This window comes from Camelus dromedarius, chromosome 15 (genome assembly GCF_036321535.1).
Source record: "Camelus dromedarius isolate mCamDro1 chromosome 15, mCamDro1.pat, whole genome shotgun sequence".
Lineage (NCBI taxonomy): Eukaryota > Metazoa > Chordata > Mammalia > Artiodactyla > Camelidae > Camelus > Camelus dromedarius.
The window spans coordinates 36,920,174-36,943,132 of NC_087450.1; the positions used below are offsets into that span (position 1 = coordinate 36,920,174).

At 34.7% G+C, this 22,959-nt stretch overlaps 1 protein-coding gene across 2 annotated transcripts in view; it reads right to left on the reverse strand.

Moving 5' to 3' along the window:
- Positions 1 to 22,959, reverse strand: part of GALM (galactose mutarotase) — a 95,199-nt gene that overhangs the window by 60,528 nt on the left and 11,712 nt on the right. The gene's annotated exons all lie outside the window — the stretch shown is intronic.

The following is a 22,959-nucleotide window of genomic DNA, read 5'->3' on the forward strand; positions in this document are numbered from 1 at the left end:
CAATTCCCCAGGACTAGGCAACCACTAATTTATTTTGTTTGAGAACATATTTTTAAAAGAGTGATTTTGTGCAGGAAAGTCAGTATGAAGCACCATAAAAATGAGCTTCCAGGTAAGTAATTCGATTTAAATATATCATGAAAGGCAATTCATCTACTGTGGTAAAGTTTTCTTGTGAAGGAACTGATGCACTGTTGCACTCAGTGAAAGCAGAATTTTTAAGCACCTCATCCCTTTCCTCATTTCGTCCTAAAGAATCATGCTGTTTTTAAAATCTTGTCTTATAGTTCAGCCTTTCTTAAAGGTGAGATTTATGAAGATATAAAGTAGAAATAGTTACAAAACTCAAAATTCAAAAGCAAAGTCTCATTAGTGGGAAGCCTTTAATTAAAAAAAAACAACAACACTCAAGGCCTGAAGAGCCCAAGCATTTGCTAATTGACAGTGATAACTGAGCCAGGTGCCTTTCCTTCTCCCCTGGGACGGGTACAGACCCTGTCCCACCTTGTGTTATTTGCAAAAGATAATATCGTTTATCTACTGAAATGAAAATGAGCAAATGGGCCTATGATGCAGAATAATTGCTTTCATTATTGTTTGCGACATTCCCTCTAACTGTCATATCCTGCTTTACTTGGTACTTGTTACATCTAGATGAGAGAAAAAACAGGAAATGAAGCTGGTATTAAGCAAACAACTATGACCAAAGAGTTCCAGGGCTACGCCTTTCTGATCAGAGGTTTGAGGAGGTGTGGAGAGAAACAGAAAACCTGTGCCAGATAATACTGAAAAAGGAAAAACTGTGCCCAAACAGAAGTGAGGGGACATTTCAAATAGACGGCTTTCGATATTGGATTACATACCACTTAAAGACCTTACCCCTGAAGACTGCAGATTTGCATGCTGCTCACTTGGTTTCAGACACAAACTATAAAGTTTCTTTTCCTCTTAGCTACTTTTCCCCCTAGCTACTTTTCCCCCTTTGCCTTTAATTACTATCATGATTGCAGGGAGACATTTTGGTTCCAGTTTGCCATTAAAAATGGTGTATGGTTAACTTAGATTTCTGTTTTTTTATCTTATTTTTTGAAAGTTAAATAAATCAACAGCTAAGTGGATGATTTAATAACCAATAATTTCACCTCTGAAGAAAAGATAAATCCCTATTTTAAAGTATTTTTCCCAATTTAAAATGTTTGTAAATGAGAAAGCATTATTTCTGGTTTCTAGAACTGTATAGGCTTCTTCATAAGCACAGTTTTTAATTCTTTGCTTAAAAAAATTCTTTTGTTATTAAATTTTTGAGGCATGTAAAACAGGATAAAGAAAAATATAATAAACATTCAAGTTTCGTATCTTGCTTAAGAAATAAAACGTTACAAATAGATTTGGCCCTTTTGTGTATCTTTCATCTACTGCATTCTTCACTTCGCCCCGCAGAAGAACTAAATTCATACTTGAATTTGGTTTTTATTCTCAGACATGCTTTTATAATTGTGATACATATCCATGTAATCCCTGTTAAAAACAAGACAACAGGCCCCACGTGCAGTCACTTATTTTAAGCCCCATGTCTCCAAACTGAGACTTAAAACTATAGATCAGCTCTCTTAGCAAGGAAATTTTAAAACCGGTCAACCAGGAATTGCCTGACTAGCACTACTTAGGTAATATCTGCCTGCCAGACCTCTATCATCTCCTAAAGGAAAGTAACCTTGGAATAACCAATCTGCCTTTTTGCCAAATACAACTTCCTTCTACCTATAAAAGCCTTTCATTTTGTACAGCTCCTTGGAACTCCTTTCTATCTGCTAGATTGGATACCGCCTGATTCATGAATCACTGAATATGGCCAATATGATCTTCAAAATTTATTCAGTTGAATTTCTTTTTCTAACATCCTAAACAAAATCAGGTTTGTTTGCATATTTTAAACATTTCCAAAGCACTATAATTCTGGCATCAGCTTCAGCTTTGGGAAAGCCAAATAGCTGAATCCTGCTTCAAGATCATTTATGGCACCCATTTCAGGGATCAAGGTATGATCAAAGAATGATCACGTGATCTTATAACTTTACAGCTAATCAGTGCAGCTATACCAGTTACTTGAACAAGACATGTTATTTGGATGTATTGCTAATATTTGGAAATTCCTTTTCAAATATAATTTAGCATTCTAGATATAACTCAGTAAAAAATCTCTTTGTATGCTTTTGTATTTCAAATGCTATCAGTTGTTGAAGTAAAATATATATTTATTATTGCAAGAGGGTATGCTGCAATCATTAATGACTTGTGAAATCTGTTAATCTTACATAAAGTTATTAAGAACTTTACAATAGTTAAATAAAGAAATAAATAAATGGACAATTAATACAAATATTGTGTGCATTCCCTAGACATATGTAGGAAGAACAATAGATTTTGAGCCAATAAATATAAATCCTTATAGAAATAATAACCCAAGTCAGACTAACAGGTACTAGATTATATCATAATTTTAATAACTGTGCAATTGTTTGTATACTAGTACAAAACCTTAAATAAAATAATCTTTAAGAACTCTACTTAATTTTTAGTTTTAAAATTCCACTTAGAACATGAATTGTTCAAGAAACTGTCATTTGGGAAATTCCTTTTTTTAATGAGGATAAATTAAAAAAAATTTTTGAAGTATTATTGGTTTATGATGTGTTAATTTCTGGTGTACATCACAGTGATTCAGTTATACATATATATATTCCTCTTCATATTCTTTTTCATTATAGGCTATTAAAAGGTATTTGATGTAGATCCCTGTGCTATAAAGTGGGACCTTGCTGTTTATCCATTTCATATATAGTAGTTAGTTATCTGCAAATCCCGAACTCCCCAATTTATTCCTCATGCCTCTCTTCCCCCTGCCACACTCCTATAACCACAAGTTTGTTTCCTATGTCCATAAGTCTGTTTCTGTTTTGTAAATAGTTTTATGGGAATAAATTTAAAGTTGAATGTCAATTTTGCCATCTCAAAATTTCACTGAGAGGAAAACTCCAAAATCATGTACAACATCTATAATAAATCATTTTTTGTTTAGACATAATAAAAAATATAAAATATATGAAGAAAAGAAAAAAGTATAGAGGAAAATTAGCTAATCCCCAAATATCTCACTTTTCTACTGACCTCAGGTGAAAACGAATGTCCATTTGGTATCACACATAGGTGGACCACTGACTGCAGGAGCAAAATAGCACCTGACAGTGCTAAAAGAATTACTGTTTATGTACTACGATGCAATTATGATGTCATTAGTAAATAATTAAACAGCAATAAATACTTTAAGTGTAATTTCAGATTTATTTTTGTATCTCAGAAGCCATTATTTGATGTTGATATTTATCTTTGTCCTCAACGAAATATTGATTTCAACTTATTGGCCTTATGCCAAAATGTTTATCTGGTGCATCTCTATTACAGTTTAGATGCTATTATTTTTTTATACCTTATGCAATACACTATATACTTCAGTCTTCAATTTGATTATTTTGCTCAACTTCATATTTGTCAGATTAGTTTATGTTGTTACATGTAGTTCAAGTTATTCATTTTCACCAGTGCTGTGTAGTTTAGCATGAATTATATTTACAATTCACTTATCCCTTTTCCTGTTGATGGAAATTTAGTTTGTTGTCAAATTTTACAATTTACAATTTTGCTATGTGCATTTGCGTACATATTGTCTTGTGAGTACTTCTTTAATATTTGTACCTAGAAGTTGTAGTGACATGTTGGACCAAAGCATGCTTTTTTTCCCCATATGTTTTCCTTATAAGTGCTTTTCCATGTCTATGAGCTAAAAATATCACTTTTTGAATGTGGACTCCAGTCTTGTCTCCCAGGCATCAGACTTTATATCGCCATCTGCCTAGCAAATATTCTAAGTAGAAATTTGGGTGTGTCACCACCACCGTACGTTTATCCTATCCAAGACAGCTCACTGTTTCCTCCTCAACTTTCTCAGTACGAAACACGTGAGTGTCACAGTTATAAAAACCTTGGGCATGTGAAACTGTTCTTTACAAAAAAATGAGCATCTTCTATTTAAAAATCTATTTCTAATTCAGATGTGTTTTCCTCTTTTAAACATCTGTATATCCATATACAAACATATACACAAATATGTAGATTTCAAAACCTTGTAAATATGAAATAAATAGAAAGATAGGCTAGCCTTTCCTGCCTTGCTCTAAAGAAAGGGTCAGCAAACTTTTTCTGTAAAGGGCCAGATAGTAAATAGCTCAGACTTTAAGGGCACATGGTATTCTTCACAACTACTCATCTCTGCCATTGTAGTTCAAAAGCAACCATCAATAATACCTAAAGAAATAGCTACGTCTATGTTCCCATAAAAACTGATTTGCAAAAATAAGCAGTGGGCCAGATTTTGTCCATGGGTCATAGTTTGCTGACCCTCTTCTAGAAGATCAACAGTTGTCACTTAATAAATGATTACTTGCTTCCTGGACGATTCTGCACAGAGTTGTACAAACGAGAAGCAGCTAGGTGACAGTTCTGCACATTAACAGTATAATTTGGTGAGCCTGCCCTTGTGGTTTCTGATTTGAGCATTGTATTTGAGATCACTCTGTCTCCTCTGCCTGTAATAGCTTCATATATGTGTGTGTGTGTGTCTCCCAGTGAGCACTCCCAGTGGACTCACTCTGTACTTCAGCATCAGATGCTCTGGACCATTACTACTCTCTAGTCCTCCCTCAGTGTGAATTTTCTGTAAACCATGTAGCCTCTGTTTTATGTCAGATGTTTCTTTGCAAATATCACAACTAAATTTAGTGAAAACTGGTCCAGAATCTTACATTTATTTATTTAATTAGCTTTGCAATGGTAGGTTTTACCACTTACCAGTTGTGTGATTTGGGCAGATTATGTAATTTTTCTGGGTCTGAGTTTTCATTTGTAAAGTGAGACAATATTTGCTATATAAGGTTTCTGCAGTGATGAAATGAGCTAATGAATATAAAGGATCTTGTGGCCAGGCACATAGTATGTGCTTCCTAATAATGATGGTGACAATAATAGCAAAGACTCCTATTGCACTTGCTGTGTGGTGCATTGTTCATGTGCCCTATGCATGTATTGACTTAAATAAACCTTACAATAATCCTATACAGTGGTATTATGATCATCTCAATTTTATAGTTGAGAAACTGAGAGAAAAAGAGGTCACACATCTAGAAAGTGACATAGCCTGGATTTAAAATATGAAGTGAAATATGGAAGTAGCCTTGTAGTATGGAAGGACCTTCAAGAATTTAACACTATTTCAATAATCTCATGAGAGGAGTGACCCTTCCAAACCATTTGCTAAAGACCTACTATTTCACAATTAAATAGTCTGGGAATCCTTTCTGAAATGTCAGGAAGGAGATCAAGATAATTAAACTGATTGCAGCATCATGAACACATCTAAAAAAATGGTATAAGTGAAGTGTTCTTTAAAGAGGAAAGCATGGTGCACATGTAATATGTTTGTATTATCATGTTACTGTAGGAGTACCTTCTTGCCCCTAAAGTGAACAAATACCGGTCTTGTAGACAAATTTTCTCCTGCTTCCTCTCTCTCTGTGTGTACAGCTCAGGAACTATTTAAGAGCAATTTGATGCAGTGGTTGCCATGGCAAATACTTTTCATAAGAACACAGTAATTATTGGAAGCTGTTACAATTTACCATTATTTAGTTTCAGAGTGATTTGAATGTTCTCACTTTCCCCCTTCATTTGAACATTTTATCTATGTCAGAATTTTTTTAAAATTTTCTCTGCAAAAGACAGCTCATTAAGGACTAAGACACAGCAATTATAGTGAAAATATATGCATTTTTCCCCAAAGAATATGGTCAATGCAGTGTTATGCTTGTTTATCTGCAGGACTTAAAGCATCAGACTCTGACCTCACATTGTAGGTTGTTTTACACCAGGCAAGAGATCTTCAACAGTTCAGGAAGAAAAAAATATCTAATCATGGAGGCAGTGTTTGTGAATGCTCACATTATAGGTGTGCTCAGTAGCATCATAATGGAATTATACTTCATTCAAACTCTAAAAGACAAAATTTAAATGCAGTTTTATAGCATGGATGAGTTCTGCAGCTGTGGTAACAGAATCCATTGCCAGGTGTCCTGCAGCTTATACTGTTAATTGATACATGCTACCCAAAGATACCAAGATAATGAAGTATCTTTAAAAAGAAAAGGACTCAACACATTTAGAACTTAAGTTGAGTGGGGAGAGTAATAGCTCAGTGGTAGAGGGTGTGCTTAGCATGCACGAGGTCCTGGGTTCAACCCCAATACCTCCACTGAAAAAAAAACAAACCAAAAAAACTTGAGTTGATACAAACAGGATTGAGAAACATTGGGCGGGGGGTACTTCTGTTGTAACCACATACTCATAAAAATAGACAACCCAACAGAACTAAAAATGTTCAGGTATATCTTAATCACAGTGTGAGAGACTTGCCATGTATCCTTCTAGAGCAACCTTTGCTTTTGTCCCTCAAAATATAAAACTTCTTATTTTCAAAGATGATATTGTGGAACATCTATTGTGGACTTACTTGGTTTTTTCTTTCTTTTCTAGGATGCCTAATAATCCTGCCCATTAGTGAGTTACATGGACATATATTATCTCTCTTTTCTCTCCTCTTTCTTCAGCTTCCCTCTCTCACTCTTCTATCCCCCCCCTCTCTTTTTTCTCTCTTCCTCTTTATTCTTTCTCTTTGTTTCTTATTTTTAGACTATTTCAAGGAAATCAGTGACATGGTAATAACATAGGTATGGGTCATGATGAGTGAGGAAGATTAAAGAAAGAAGAAGGTGTATCTGAGGTCATACGAAAAACTCCGAATTATTCATTCTAAAGTAATTTCTTTTTGCTTTCTCTTTTATTAGTAATAAGTGATATAACTTTTAAGTCTGCATGATTGTGTATTGGTATCTGGGTGCTTCACATAGGTAAATCTTATACTCCTAACTAGCTTCTGAAAAACAGGAACTATTTCCAAACAGAAAGCTTCTTAGTCTTTGACCCTGGCAACTCTCCTCTGAGGCCATCCAGAGTCCACTTTTTTACAGTTTGCCTCAAAACTAATCTCCAAGAATCCTTTACCAATGTATCCCTTGTACTGCAGTTTCTTCTATTTAAAAAAATTTTTTAAGTGAGTTAAAAATACAGATAAATATAAAACAAACAACCCCCAATCAAAAAATGGACAGAAGACCTAAACAGTCTTTTCTTCAAAGAAGACATACAGATGGCTAATAGGCGTATGAAAAGATGCTCAACATCACTAATTGTCAGAGAAATGCAATCAAAACTACAGTATTACTTCGCACCAGTCAAAATGGCCATCATCAAAAAGTCTACAAATAACAAATGCTGGAGAGGGTGTGGAGAAAAGGGAACCCTCCGCACTGTTGATGGGAATGTAAATTGGTGCAGCCACTATGGAAAACAGTATAGAGATTCCTTAAAAAACTAATAGAGTTACCATGTGATCCAGCAATCCCACCCCTGGGCATATATCTGGAGAAAACTCTAACTCAAAAAGATACATGCACCCTAGTGTTCATAGCAGCACTATATACAATAGCCAAGACATGGAAGCAACCTAAATATCCATCAACAGATGACTGGATAAAGAAGTTGTGGTATATTTATACAATGGAATACTACTCAGAGCAACTATATCTACTTATCTTTAGATGGTCATTCTAAGTGAAGTAAGCCAGAGACAGAAAGAAAAATACCATAAGATACCACTTATATGTGGAATCCAAAAAATGACACAGGTGAACTTACTTACAAAACAGAAACAGACTCACAGACATAGAAAACAATTTATGGTTACCAAAGGGGAAAAGGTGGTGGAGGAGTTTGGGATTAGCAGATACAAACTACTATAGACAAAATAGATAAACAACAAGGACCTACTGTTTAGCACAGGAACTACATTCAATACCCTGTAATAAACTATAATGGAAAAGAAAAAATGATCGTATCAATCAATATTATTGACATAGAACAATTAAATATTTTTAAATTAAAAAAATACAAAAATAAGTATAAAGTAAAAGTTTAAATATAAAGTATAAATATGAAGTACTAAGTTTTCTCACCTCCCAGAATTAAGTGTGGTTAGCATTTTGACATATTTGTTTTTAGACTTTATGCATATTTCTCTGTATGTAATAAATACATATATAATAAATATTCCCTACCCATTCAAGTACCTTTGATCCCCACTCATCATCACATCATCTCCTCTCCTCATCTCCTGCAATTATCAACCATGAATTTGCTGTGAATCCTTCAAGTTCATTTTTCATATTTTCCACTATCTTCTTATTCTGTATCCTGAATGTTTCTCTCTTTTTTTTTTTTAATATGGACTTCCTGGTGGTTGCTCTTGCCTTTAAAACATTTAGTTTTCCCTGCTAGATGGGGGTGAGTCAGGGAGGCCAGCCCTTGATGACTATGGTCTGTGACTCCCCTCTAGCCACCAGATTTAGTAAAGAGCTTGCCCTCTCCTGAGTAAGTCTTGACTTCTCCCTACTACAATTCTGCATCTTGGTCCTTGGTAACAGATTCATGGAAGAGCTCAAATAAATATATGATGTTGCACCTGACAACATCTGTGTCCTGTTTTCTTGGGCTCAGTGACTCAAGAACTTCAACTTGGCTTTTGATTTTTCTAACTGATCTAGTTTTCCTCTTATTTGGCTCCAGAAGCTGAAGACCAAGCATACAGTCCACCTATGTTAAGAGGAAAGATCCTTGTGGCATGGCTTTTATGTGTTAACCACTTAATGGCTTATTTTCTAACCTTTGTTTACCATTTGTCTTAATGTTCTTCATTTATACATTTTATCCTATAGAGTTTATGCATCTCTCCAAGATGCATCTCATTTTTTAAAGACAGGAGAATAAAACTTTGATAGTTTGCAGTAGTGGGCAGGAGTTTTCATTGTTTCTGATCCAGGAAAACTCAGCGATCTGATAAGTAGCCTCAAAAGAAAATTTATAATTAGGAGGATTAATTATTTTTTGTATTGAGATACACATTAGGTGTGGTAGATGTATTCATTTATTTTTCTATGGATAATTTGTGAATCTCCTTTTATAGTTAAATATATTTTGAATGTATTAAATGAAACTCTAATGAAATATGATTTGGAGCCATGCTTGAAGGTATCTTTTGCTTCAAAAACCAAAAATAAAACCTTATATGCCATCTATTTGAACATATTCCTTCTTCCTTTATTTGAAGGTAGAAATAATGAAGATTCTTTTCCTAGGGCATATTGGGGATCTGGGACTAACCTTAAGTAGTTGGTGTATGTAACCAACCTGTGTGTGTGGTCAAAGATGCTGGTATGTGCCTCTCTTATGTTTCTGCACCAGCCTCTTATATTCTCTGAGCCACCAATATTAGAGATATGTTCTTTTCGGTCTTTAGATTTTTTGGTCTTTAGAAATTTTTTTTGAAATGTGAATATCCCTTGGAAAGGAAAACCATCTTAATGAAGATTTGTTTTTAAGTTTCTATGTTTGAAATTTGGTTGGCAAGAAGAGTTTGAGCAAATACAAAACAGGTAAGTTGGAGAGGATACTGTGAAGTTTAACAGCAGGAGCAGAAACTTCTTGTAATTTTGCTTAGGATGAGCCCCTAGCATAATTATGAGTAGCCCTTTTTTATTTCCCCCAGAATTTTAAGACTTTTCTTCCTTCCATTGCTTCTTTCTTTCCTTTGTCCCCAGATATGAAGTTCAAAAGGTTTTGGTCTATAAGAAAGAATTATTATAAGAATTGACCAAAGAGGGGAAAGTCATTTATGCCACATAGGAAATTTCCCCTAAAGGAAATTTTCAGTAAAATTTTCCTTCAATGAGTCTCTATATTAGAATTTCTCCCTTCAGAAATTCTTCAAACTGTCCCATAGAAAATCAAATTATACAACTTTTAACTGTGGCTTCCCAAGACCATAGTTCCCTAAAATGAGATTATGCATCAGTAGTTGGTGGCACCAGCTTAAACAAATTCTATGAAATTGTCAGTACTGCTGATAGATTTAGGGCAAAACTTTCGCAAATTTTTTTAAGATAACAAGCAAGTACAGTATGACTTTGATAGATTATTTTCTTATTTTAGCAAAACCACATTCTGCTTTGAGAAAGGTCAAACTCAGAGCAAGGGTATAGCTTCCTCTTCATTTGTCTTTCATGAACTTGTCACTTGATAGTAGGCATGGTAAGGACAAAGGGGGAATCTGCTTTATCTAGACACTGTATAATTTCACCTCAATACCTAATCCTCTGGGCCAATCTTTTGTAGATTGAGCATGCTTTTTTCCTGAAGATGCTAAATCTTATTACTTTGAAAAGTTATTAACTATTCTGAGATTTTTAACTGAAATAAAACAAATAACTACAAACCTGTGTCTTCTTTCTAGGCTTCTGGAAAACTATGTATTCCCAATTCCACCTGCTTCCTACCCTCTACCATGCCTTAACTTTTCTGTCAAACAATGACTTTCCTGGAAGTGCAGAATTTTTGACGTACTTACTGGTCACACAGTTGAGCCAGATTTTGCCGACTTTTTGTAGTACTGGTTAGATACTACTTTTGAAGAACCAAATAGATGTTTTGGTGGTGAAGATGTAGAATGGAAGAGTGGCAGTTGGCCAGATTAAACTGCATTCCGCTTAGTCTTCAGGAAAGTTGTAACAAAGTATGGGGCTTCTCTGGAGACATTTATTCTTGGGATACAGTGACCTCATGTTTAAAACATAGCCCAGGATTGTATCAAAACTCAGGACTAAATTAACCTTGAAAACACTGCATAATAACAGAATTAAATTTATGAAATGCACTTTCCCAAACTTTAGCAAGTAACTGAAACCTTCATTGTTGCCGAATGAAGTAGCCAGTTGTAGAGAGTGAAAAAAAAAAAAAAAAATCCCATGCTGGGAGGCAAAAGACTAGAGCTGTCATCCAGCTAAGATGAATAATTTAATGTGACCCTGGACTTGTTATTTAAACTCTTTGCTTTAGCTGTCTCATCTTGGTAGACTGAAGGCCAAAGGCTGGGCCAGATGACCATTATTAAAACTTCTATTAAAATAACGGAAAAGAATCTGAAAATATATGAATATATATGTATGGTATACATATAACTGAATTGCTTTGCTGTACACCTGTAACTAACATTGTAAATCAACTATACATTAATAAAAGTAGAATTTAAAAAACTTCTATTAAAAAAGTAATCATGCTCATTATAACAAAACAAAATAAAGCAAGGAATTGAAAAATGTAGAAAAGGATAAAGAATACAAAGGTAACCTATATAAACAATAGTCCCACTTGCACTGATAGATTAATGTTAACATAATCTTTCCTGTGTAACTGAAATCATTAATATATACAGTTTTGTGTATATATACTGCTTTTTGAAAGGTAATAGGTCCCAAATATGTTGTCCTTCACAAAAGAGGCCAGGGACAAATGGAAAGGCAGACCATGTTCTTGGGTAGAAAGACCTAAAAGCATAATGATGACCCCATTAGGGACTGGCAGAACCTATCAAAATTACAAATGGATATGCATTTGGATCCAGAATTCTACTTTGAATAATGATTTCTAGAGAGAGTATCTAAGAAATATTATTCAATGCAACATTTTTTGGTAATAGCAAAAAATTGGAAGCAACATAAATGTCAATTAGTACAGGCCTTTTAAAATAATATATGGATAACTACACTTTGGAATATTATACAGCTATTAAAAAGAAAGAGTAAGTGCTTTTTGTATTGATTTAGAAAGATCTTCAAGACATACTAAATGAAAAAAATCGAGTTGCTGGGAAAATATGTACAGTATTTTATTATTTGTGTAAAAAATGTAAGAGGACAAAGAATATATATTTTCTTTCACCAGGAACAATCCTCTGGAAAGCTAAACAAAAAACTTCTAATATTGATGACCTGTGTTGGGGTTAGGAATAGGAACCAAGTGGATCTGGGACAGAGTGGGAGTGAGATTTTCTACTGTGTATGTTTTTATACTTTGATGTTTGGAAAATGTGAATATATTATTAGCATTACATTAGAATAGAAATAAGAATGTGATATCTTTTGCTTATTTATATATTATTGATTCACCATGAGTAGGACTTTCATTTTCAGTTTAATTTTAACAGTGATACATTGTACTGAACCATGATACATTTCTTCAGTTCTAAGATGCATTTTTCCTATGTATTAAAATTTCTGAAATGAAAAATGAGTAATTTCCCATCTCCAATTGCTATAAATATGCCATACTTTATTTTGCGATTTTGGACATTTAGGTTGTTGCCAAAATCACACTGCCCTTGGATCCTGACCCTTGTACCTCCAGGCTGAGTAATCTAAGCAGTGACTTAGCCCAACTCAATTATTTGTGAAATGGGGATTGTAACACTACCTATTTTGTATGGTTTAGCACCATATTTGGCACATGGCATAAGTGTTCAGTAAATATTATTCTTTTTGTAACAAAAATATTTGTGGATATATAAGAATTGTTTCTATAGAACAGATTCCTGGAAATGGTATTATTTAACCAAAGAGTATAAACACTTCAGGATTCTTAATAGGTATTGGTAAATTGCTTTTCACAAATTTGCATCAATTTATTGGCCTATCAGTAGTATAGTGTCAAAACTAATATGGTTTTTTAACCTTTTTTTTAAAATTTGAGAGATAATAGTATTCAAATATTAAATGTTAAGGGCTTTTTTTACTACTAGGTTGATGGAAGTTGGTTTGGTTTTGTTTTGCTTACCTTATTTAACTATTTATATTTCCTCTTGTTTGAATTTGTCTATTTTTTTATTGAAGTATAGTTGATTTACAATGTTGTGTTAGTTTCTGGTGTACAGCATTTTGACTCAGTTTCTTATATATATATTCTTTTTTATATTCATTATTATTATAGGCTATTAAGATACTGAATTTAGTTCCCTGTGCTAAACAGTAAGACCTTGTTGTTTGGAATTTGTCTTTTCTTGACTTCTGTTCCATTTTCTAACACTATCTTAGTATTTATCTCATTGATTTATATGAACTTTATACAGTATTAGATAATTTTGGCTTTACTTTTATGCATTTTCAACTTTTTAATATAATAATTTAAAAAATGAACTCAGATTACCTTTTAAATTAAAAATATAAAGATATTCAAACAAAAGAGTATATATAGCATATTTTTACAATGCAAAGAATTGTAAAAGAACACCTCTATACTCTCCACTCAGGTTAAGACATAGAATATTTTTGATGTTGCCCTCTGAAACTCTCCCATCCCATCCTTCCCAAGCCCTAAGGTTATCAAAGTTTGAATTTTGTTTCTTGCTTTTTAAAATAGTTTTACCAGGTAATACCTAAATAATATATTGCTTGATTTTGCCTGTTTTCAACTTTTGTATCAATGCAATCATAGTATATGCATGCTACTGTAACTTGTTTCAATGCCAGCTCTATTATATAACATATCTCCACATGCAAGTCTCTTTCTCACTTATCTAGTCTGTTCTGTTGGCCTATTTGTCTCTGGGTTAATACCATGAAGTCTTTAATATTACAGTTTTATAATTAGTCTTAATATTCACTAGGACGAATCGCTACACCTGTTCTTCAAGTGTCTAAGCTATACTTGGCACTTTGCTCTTCTATCTAAATGCTAGAAGAAAATTGTAAAGTTAAAAAGGAAACCTGATGGGGTTATGGTTCAGAATTACACTGAATCTGTAAATTACCTTGGGAGAACAGACAACTTTATGATGTCCTATTTATGAAAAAGATATGTCTTTCCATTTATATTTGTGGTAGACAGATTTTGCTGTTTCTTGTTTTGATCACTCTTACTATGGTGGTTTGTTTCCCCAAGTGTTTTATGATTTTTGGTTGTGAGGTCATGTTGCTTGGAACTTTGTGGGAATTCTTTGAAGCCTGTGTTTAAAGTGTGTCCTATCAAAGATACATTTTTTTGTACCTGCTAAGTGCTGGGGAGCATTGACAATTTAGGACCACTTAAGCTAAGTTTTCAGTTTGGGGGTTTCAGGTCATATAGGCAATGTCAATACCCACGATTTATGTGAGTACACGAGTATCTCAGCACTAAGACTGAAAAAGATCTCCCCTTCACACTGTGTGAGTTGCTTTTTTTTTTTTTCTTAGATCATCCATTTAGTGGGTCATCTTTACAGCATTCTAGCTTTATCTGTGGGCCACTGTTCTGAACTCTCGCCTTGTGAAAACCTCATGCTTTTCTCCTGCTTCCCTCATACTCAAGAGATTTATTAAAGTTCAAGTATTACCAGGGATCAGCAGATACACCACGGCAAATACTCATCACTTGCTTCTCTGGATGTTTCTGCTCTCCGCCACCCCACCCCGCCATTTCCTTTATATCTCAGCCAGCTCAACCACACATTTGAAAGACTGCTATGTGTGTGTGTGTGCTTTAATAGCTTATCCAGAATTTTTAGGTGTTCTTTACTGGGAGAGTTACTCTGGACCCTCCATATTGCTGGGCTACCATATTGCTAAAAATTAAAGTTTTTGTCACCTTTTCAATTTTTTTCTAAAATCTCAACATCTTTTGATGCCTTAGCTTTTTAAATTATGAAAAATTTTAAATACACAAAAGTGTATAGAATGTTATACTTAATCTCCATCCCAATTACTAAAACATCACAAATACATTGTTTGCTATGACTTTTAACAATGTGGAAATCCAGTAGGTATTCAGTTTTTTTCTCTCAGATTAACATGGTAGTTAAGAACTCTGGCTCTAGAGTCAGAAAGACCAGGGTTCTAATCCAATCTCAAGCACTGAAGAATATACCTTCTGGGAAGTCTGCCGAGACCACAAGCCTCCTTCTCTGAGAACTGCCTCCAGGAGTGTGCCCTACACTCACATATTATGTGACTGCCTGACTTGACATATTTGATTGGATCAGAGGAGGAGGCAACAAGATTGATTTTTCTCTCCTAATATTTAGAATTGTGATCACTTGGATTTAGAACAAGTAAACTTGAAAGCTAGGAGACAACTACATTTGGCCATGCACATATGGAGAAGCACAGTACAGAAAAGAATGAAACAGAGGAAGAAGATACGCAGAGAATGAGGCAAGAAACTTTGAGGAAGGAAGATAAAAAGGAAGAAATAGAGATGAACTAACCATACAAGTACCCTCATATGAATTCTGGGCACCTCCAACAGATTTACATTTTCAGATTCAAGTCCATCTCGATGCCTGATGTTACTTCCTGACTCTTGGGTTACTTGTAACACCCCTCTGTTCTTAAATTTCCTTTTTGTGTAGGAGGGGGAGTTTAATTTAGCTCAAGTGGGTTTCTTTTTTTGGGGGGGGGAGGTAATTAGGTTTACTTATTTATTTATTTGTTTAGAGGAGGTACTGGGAATTGAACCCAGGACCCGGTGGATGCTAAGCAAGCACCCCACCACTTGAGCTATATCCACCCCCCTTCAAGTGGGTTTCTATTGCTTTCAATGAAAGAAAACCCAATTCTAGCAATCATTTACTAGTTGTATAAGTTTAGGCAAGTTATTTAACCTCCTAGCCTCACTTTCCTCAACAATAAAATGGGATAGTAAGAGAATCTACTTGCCAGGGTTGCTGTAAGGATTATGTGAATTAATATATGTAAAGTGTTTCACAAAGTGCTTGGCATATGAAACATTCTCAATACTTAAGATGTTATTTTTATCACTGAATTTTTTCCTGTCAGGCCACCACTACGCTGACTATGGGATACTCTGACGCTACCAAGAATAATAATATGCCTCTATAACACAACTTGCAACCTAGATTCAGATACACTCCTGGTCTTATCATCCTCTGAAACCAAGATCTATATCCTCTAGGCACTTTCCTGAGAGCCTGGAGTTGGGGCTGGGAACAGTGGAGGAGGATGCCAGTGGGAACAAGTGGTTGAAGTGTCTTTCCAGATGGCCTTTAAGACTGCAGCTGAGAAGGGGCTGCCTCTGGCCCTGTGTCCATTTTGAAGGTTGTAAGGGAAGTTGTTCATAGGAGTGGCTTGATGGCTGCCAAAGACTCAGAGGCATGCTTCCTGGTATTAGTATACCAGTTCCCATTTGAGGATTTTTGGCTTAGACTGGTGATTGTTAAATGCAAGTAATCAGGTAATGATTATAGGTAAATCAGCAGATGTGCCGCTGCTGACACCTGTTTCCCTAATGATGCTTTATATTCAGTTAACTGGCAATTAGTGTGCCCATGAGGGAGTGTTACCACCAATACCGAAGGATGTAATTTGGGTCTTGAGAGACCTACAAGCACATCAGTTTTAAAGAAATTCTAGCTTTACTGAGATATAACTGACTTATAACATTGTGTAAGTTTAAGGTATGCAATGAGATGCAAAGGTGTACACATTGCTAGATGATTATCACAATGTGGCTAGTTAACGCCTCCATTACCTCGCAAAGTGCCTTTGTGTGTATGCGTGGTGAGAACATTCAAAATCTACTCTCTTAACAACTTTCAAGTCTATAATAGAGCATTGGTAACTATAGTCACCATGCTGTACATTAAGTTTCCAGAATTTATTCATTTTATAACTGGAAGTTTGTACCCTTTGATTAACATCTCACCATTTCCCCCACCCCCTGGTCCCTGGCAAACACCATTCCACTATCTGTATGAATTAGACTTTTTTAGATTCCATGTATAAGTGAGATGATATAGTATTTGTCATTCTCTGATTTGTTTCATTTAGCATAATGCCCTCAAGATCCATGCATGTTGTCTCACATGATAGGATTTCCTTCTTTTTATGGCTGTATAATATTCCATCACACACACACACACACACACACACAGCCCCCACAATCTTTATCCATTCATCTGTCAATGGACACAGATTGTCCTCATGTTTTAGCTATTGCGAATAATGCTACAGTGAACATGGGAATGCAGACATCTTTTTGAGATAGCGATTTCATTTCCTTTGAATATAGATCCAGAATTGGGACTGCTGGAATATATAGTTCTTTTTTATAATTAATTAATTACTTAATTAATTTTTAATTTAAAAAAAATTATTTTTATTGAAGTGTAGTTGATTTATAATGTTAGTTTCAGGTGCACAGCAAAGTGATTCAGTTATATGTATACACACATATATATTTTTTCTGATTCTTTTCCATTATAGCTTATTATAAGAAATTGAATAGTTCCCTGTCCTATACAGTAGGTCTTTGTTATAGTAGTTCTGTTTTTAGTTTTTTGAGGAAACTCCATACTGGTTTCTACAGTGGCTGTACCTATTTACATTCCTACCAACAGTGCATAAGGATTCTCTTTTCTCCACATCCTTGTCCCCACTTGCTATCTTGTCTTTTTGATAATAACCATTCTAACAGATGTGATAGCTCACTGTGGTTTAGGTTTGCATTTCTCTGATGATTAGTGTCATTGAGCATCTTTTCATGTATCTATTGGTCATGTGTATGTCTTTTTTGGAAAAATTTTGGGAAAATGTCTATTCAGATGTCCTGCACATTTTAATTTTTTTTTTGACTATTGAGCTGTATTAGTTCCTTATGTATTTTAGATATTAACCCTTATTAGATAGGTGGTTTGCCAATATTTTCTCCCATTCTGTAGGTTGCCTTTTCATTTTGTTGATTGTTTATTTTGCTGTGCAGAACCTTTTTAGTTTGATGTAGTCCCAGTCATTTATTTTTGCTTCTGTTGCTTGTGCTTTTGGTGCTGTATCCAAAAATCATTGCCAAGACCAATGTTAAGGAGCTTCATTCTTATGTTTACTTCTAGGAGTTTTATGGTTTCAGGTCTTTAAGTCTTTAACCCAACTTGAATTAATTTTTGTGAGTGGTGTAAGATAGGGGTCCAGTTTCATTATTTCAAATGTGATTATTCAGATTTCCCAACATAGTTTAGTGAAGAGACTATCCTTTCCCCATTGAGTTTTCTTGGCTCCTTTGTCAAATATTAGCTGACTATATATACATTTTTTTCTGGATTCTTGATTTTGTTCCATTGGTTTATGTGTCTATTTTTATAATGGTACTATACTGCTTTGATTTCTATAGCTTTGTAATATAGTTTGAAATCAGGAAGTGTGATGTCCCCAGCTTTGTTCTTCCTTCCAAAATTGCTTTGGCTGAAAAGCCAAAGCTGTGGTTCTGTGTAAATTTTAAGACTGTTTATTCTATTTCTGTGAAAAATATCACTGGAATTTTGATGGAGATTGCATTGAATCTATAGATGGCTTTGGGTAGTATGGACATTTTAACAATATTAATTTTTCTGATCCATGAACACAGGATATCTTTGCACTTAATTGTGTCTTTTCACTTTCTTTCATCAAACCCTATAGTTTTCAGTGTACAGATCTTTCACCTCTTTTGTTAAATGTATTCCTAAGTATTTTCTTGTTTTTGATGCTATTGAAAATGAGATTGTTTTCTTTCTTTTTCAGATATTTTGTCATTAGTGTACAGATATGCAACTGATTTTTGTATAATTTTGTAACCTGAGCATATCACTTTTCAAAGGTTTAACACTTATCATTTTAAAACTGTATTTCATATTATATATGATACATATATATCATGAAACAGTCTCAAATGGTTAAAAAATACGTTGCTATGACCATGTAAAACTGGAAGTGTTCTATGGCATCCTGTAGAGTTCTCAGATTCTCAGGGGATTAATTCAGAGATGAACTGGGCTAACCTGGGAATCGGTTTTTGGAGCTAGGTTGTTGACAACAATTTTTAACCTTTTTCCTTTAAGCATAAAAATATTTATAAACCTCATTATATAATAGAAATATAAATAAAAACTATTGGGTAAAAGTCTCTCATAATTCCACCACCCTAACAAATGAATCACTTTCATTTTCCCATGTTTAGTCTATATATCTTTTAATGATGATTGACATACATCCCTTGAAATTGCAGACTGCCAACTCAAATGCAAACTGCTCTTGAACTATGAGAGATGCTTGCATAGCATTTGAGGGGTAATACCACACAACAGGTTTGATTTATTGTCTTAAAAAACTCTTCTGACACTTAAAAGATAGCAACATTAAAAAATCATAACCTGTGTACATATCTCATCTCCTGTTCTAGATTATCTCAGAGAACAAATGAAGATTGTGGTTTGTTCACTACTGAATTCCCTGAAATACCCAGTGTGCACCTTGTACATAAAGGACAGTTAATAAATATTTGCTGAAAAAGTGACTGGATTTGATCAAGTAGGGGTATGGCTAATGGAGACTGAGACCAAGAGGGGAAAGCAGAGTTTCCTGTTCTCCCAGCTTCTCTCTGAGTTGGCCAGTGACAGTCTTGCATGAGAAGGGGGCTCAAGAGGTAGGTGTGGGACACCACCATGAATCTACTCAGTGTAACTCTCTAGAGTCCCTGTCCACTTCTGGCCACTCAAATCTCTCATCTCCACTTACCTACAGACCAGAGGAAAAACACTGTGAGATCTTTGAGAAGTCCTTCTCTTTTGTGGCAGCCAGAGATTCAAAAGGGTCTGTGGGGGCATAGGCAGAGTAACAGGAAGACCTAGAAGAGGCGCCATAGGGAGCACCCTGTGCAGTTAGAGGCCCAAGGACATGAGGTAGTTTGAAGATAACCAGCTGTTAAATATTTAGCAGCACATCGTTCAATAGAGGCCTGGAATGGGACAAAGAGCTGTGTGGAGACTTCACGACTAAAAGCAAATGAATAAAACCATTGCTTTATCACTGGTGGCAGCACAATACCCCAAATGGCCAGAGAGTAAGGAACATTTGCACTCAGAGTTCATTATCCAGGGATAAGACCAAACTAGTCCTTCCACAGCAAAGACCAGGAAGGATCCTGGACACCACCTGAATCGGAGGCCCCTCTCCTCTACTGACCCCAAATCCTGCACCCTGAGCTACCATCCTCCGGGTATCACTGAGCATCTATCTACCCTCATGACTGAGTCATCCAAGAGACTGTTTAAAAGCCAAGACTGAGAGATTTTGATTGGCTATTCAGCAATTTTCATATTGTAAAGAAAAGAAAGCTTGACAAAATATCATTGAATAGTAGGAAAATGAATTTCTGCAGGAGATGGGATTTCTGTATTTACTGAAAGAAAAGTTTTCTTTAAAAATGGCAAGAAACATTGTTTTACACTAGAGGATAGATACCTCTATTTTCTGTAGATCTCATTATTATATTATTCTTGATCTTGATCTGGTATACACTAGACTGATTGGGTAGGGACTATATAAATATAAATATATAAAATAGGATCCTTTATTCTCAATTCCAAAAAACCCATTAAATTTGTAAATAGTGTCTTAGTAATAATGCTGATAGGGGATAGGCTAAGGTCAAGAGGGTCTGTTGAATTCATTACTTGGAGCTTTTTAAAAATAGTGATTTTATACTTATACAGGACCATTTTCACCTGGTTACATCAAAACGATTGTTTAAAAAAGTCTTGCTTCAGACCTGTGTCCTAATTAGTCTTCTGTCTTCATCACCCCACTCCCTCCTCCTTAAACTTAAGCCTAAAGAAGACAGGAGCCCCATACACCTGCGGTCAATTAATCTTTGACAAAGGAGGAAGAATATGCAATGGAGAAAAGAGTCTCTTCAGCAAGTGGTGTTGGGAAAGCTGGATAGCTGCCTATAAATCAATGAAGTTAGAATACCCCCTCATACCATATACAAAAATAAACTCAAAATGGCATAAAGACTTAAATCTAAGACAGGACACCATAAATTTCCTAGAAGAGAATATAGGCAAAACATTCTCTGACATAAATTGTAGCAATGTTTTCCTAGGTCAGTCTCCCAAGGCAATAGAAATAAAAGCAAAAATAAATAAGGCCTAATCAAACTTACAAACTTTTGCACAGCAAAGGAAAATATAAACAAAATTAAAAGACAACCTATGGAATGGGGAAAAATATTTGCAAATAATGTGACTGACAAGGGCTTAATTTCCAGAATATACAAACAGCTCATACAATTCAGTAACAATAAACAACCCAATCCAAAAATTGGCAGAAGATCTAAACAGATATTTCTCCAAGAAGACATACAGACATACAGATGGCCAAAGCACAGGAAAAGATGCTCAATATCTCTTAATTATCAGAGAAATGCAAATCAAAACTACAATGAGGTATCACCTCACACCAGGCAGGATGGCCATCATTAAAGAGTCCATAAACAATAAATGCTGAAGAGGGTGCGGAGAAAAGGGAACCCTCCTACACTATTGGTGGGAATGTAATTTGGTGCAGCCACTATGGAAAACAGTATAGAGATTCCTTAAAAAACTAAAAATAGAGTTACCATATGATCCTGCAATCCCACTCCTGAGCATATATCTGGAGAAAACTCTAATTTGAAGACTCATGCACCCCAATGTTCATAGCAGCACTATTTACAATAGCCAAGACATGGAAGCAACCTAAATGTCCATCAAAGATGGCTGGATAAAGAAGTTGTGACATTTTATATATATATTACTTAGCCATAAAAAAGAATGAGATAATGCCATTTGCAGGAACATGAATGGACCTAGAGATTATTATACTAAGTGAAGTAAATCAGACAGAGAAAGACAGATATCATATGATATCACTTATAGAATCTAAAAAATGATACAAATGAACTTATCTACAAAACAGGAAGAGACTCACAGAGAGAAAATGTATGGTTACCAAACAGAAAAGAGGGGGAGAGATAAATTAAGAGTTTGGGATTAGTAGATACAAACTACTATTTATAAACTAAATAAACAACAAGGTCCTTCTGTATATCACAGGGAACTATATTCAATATCTTTTAATAACTTATAATGAAAAAGAATATATATATGTATAACTGGATCATTATGCTGTATACCAGAAACTAATACAAGATAGTAAATCAACTATACTTCAATTTTAAAAAATTAAAATAAAAAAGAAGAGAAGAGCTTTGCCAACAGTAGTGGTCACTATGGATCCATTCATAAACAACCATGACAACATGCTTTTTACATGCAGGTAAAACCTATGCAAGTTCTTTTTCTTCATCATATTTTTCTGGGTGTAATAAAAAAATTCTAGACATTCAGCTGCCTCTATATGATTTATAATATCCTTTATCTGGTTGGACAATGTGAAGATATTTTAGCATAGATTAGGAACTAGGGTGCAATTCTACCTTTTTCAGTGAAGTCCTTCACATGCCTAACATGTGGTTTTCCTCTTCAAAAGAAGTAGGAGGTAGACTAGGGAAGCAGGGAGAAAAGAGGAAGACAGATAGATTCATTCATTTAATTAATAAATATTTATTATTATTTATATTTAATTAATAAATATTTATTAATACTATGTCCCAGGTGCTGTTCTAGGCCCTGTTGATAGAAACAAAACAAAGATCCCTGCAAAGATCGTTTGGAGCTTGAGTTCTAGCAGGATAGAGCTGAACAAAGTTTTATTACAGGGTATGTTAGACATGAGTATGGGAGATTTGATGAAGAACAAGTTCATATTTAAGCCTATGGTATGCTTCTTGTAGCCACTTTTGGAACTTATTGTAGATATTAATTACATGTATTCATTTATAATTTTCTTACAGCAGTTATGATGGTGCTGTTCTTGATGCTGTTGGTGAGCCAACATTCATCATATGCAAGAAAGTATGTAGAAACTTCAAAATTTAAGTTACAGGGGAGAAATAAGGCTGAAAAAGTTATGTAAATTTAGGGAATTGTCTCAGTTGCATATTTTTGTGGCAATGTGGATTCTTCCTGGATTCCTTGTTACAGGAATAATTAAGTGATAT